This window comes from Myotis brandtii, unplaced genomic scaffold (genome assembly GCF_000412655.1).
Source record: "Myotis brandtii unplaced genomic scaffold, ASM41265v1 scaffold410, whole genome shotgun sequence".
In the NCBI taxonomy this organism is placed as follows: domain Eukaryota; kingdom Metazoa; phylum Chordata; class Mammalia; order Chiroptera; family Vespertilionidae; genus Myotis; species Myotis brandtii.
This window is the reverse complement of record NW_005365764.1, coordinates 2,422,423-2,423,637: the sequence shown is the minus strand read 5'-3', so window position 1 is coordinate 2,423,637 and position 1,215 is coordinate 2,422,423. Positions and strand designations below refer to the sequence as shown.

Below are 1,215 nucleotides of genomic sequence, written 5' to 3'. Positions count from 1 at the left end.
ATCCCACAGGGATCGGGCCTAAACCAGCAGTGGGACATCCCCCGAGGGGTCCCTGATTGGAGAGGGTACAGGCTGGGCTGAGAGAACCCCCACCCCGTGCACAAATTTTGTGCACCTGGCCTCTAGTTCATACATAAATGGATAAAGAACCAGCGCCCTCTACTGGCAAAGCTTAACATCATGCTCACAAGGAGAAATGCTTCAAGAGTCAGAGTCCAATCCTCTACAGCAGAGTGGGTCCTGAAGGGTGAACTGGGAGCTGAGAGGCAATCGATTGATAACAAGCACACCTTCTAGAAGCCACAGCTCACCCTCTGTTCTTTCACTGTTCCTTTTTCATAGCATTCTGCTCTCACTGTGTGGATGTAACAAATTCCTGAATTTTTCTGTGGACACGTTTAAATATTTTTTAAAAATATTTTTTATTTATTTCAGAGAGGAAGGTAGAAGGAGAGAGATAGAAACATCAATGATGAGAGAGAACCATTGATCGGCTGCCTCCTGCAAGCCCCACACTGGGGATCAAGCCCGCAACCCCGGGCATGTGCCTTTGCCCAGAATCGAACCTGGGACCCTTCAGTCCGCAGGCCGATGCTCTATCCACTGAGCCAAACCAGCCAGGGCCGTTGGAATCTTTTAAGTTCTCGGCTGTTCCTAGGTTCATCGTTGCTTCAGCTGTAGGAAGTTTTCCTGTTCGTGTATCTTGTTATTCTCTGGTTTTCCCTGAAGCCTGGACATCTTTACTGCTCGCTCATGTTACTTACAAAGGACTACTGAACATTCCAGGAGCTGGTGGGGTTCCTTGTGCTGTGGTGTCAGTGTGTCCTTTCCCCAGTGGGTCTCTTCCCAGAGCAGGAGGTCTGCCTGGCACCCCGGCCTGCGGGTGGGGCATGTGGGCTGGCGTCCTCCCCTCGGTGACAGAGCAGCGACAGACTCTGTGCATGCCATGCTCCCAAACACACAGCGAGGGCGTCACACCAGAGTGGCAGCACCGCGCGGCGAGCCCTGGCTTCCCATAGAGACCCCTTCAGGGTCTTTAGCCAAAAAAATTGATCATTTTCACCAGGAGATAAAAGCCCAGGCACCACCTGCTCAGACTGCTCAGTGTCCATGGTTACCACTGGTATAGATTTTTTTAAATTTTATTTTATTTTATTTTTTTAAATATATTTTATTGATTTTTTACAGAGAGGAAGGGAGAGAGATAGAGAGCCA

At 49.5% G+C, this 1,215-nt stretch overlaps 1 protein-coding gene across 1 annotated transcript in view; it reads right to left on the bottom strand.

Annotated features, from left to right (window-relative positions):
* Positions 1–1,215, bottom strand: part of TNFRSF8 (tumor necrosis factor receptor superfamily, member 8) — a 44,790-nt gene that overhangs the window by 22,548 nt on the left and 21,027 nt on the right. The window lies entirely within an intron of this gene.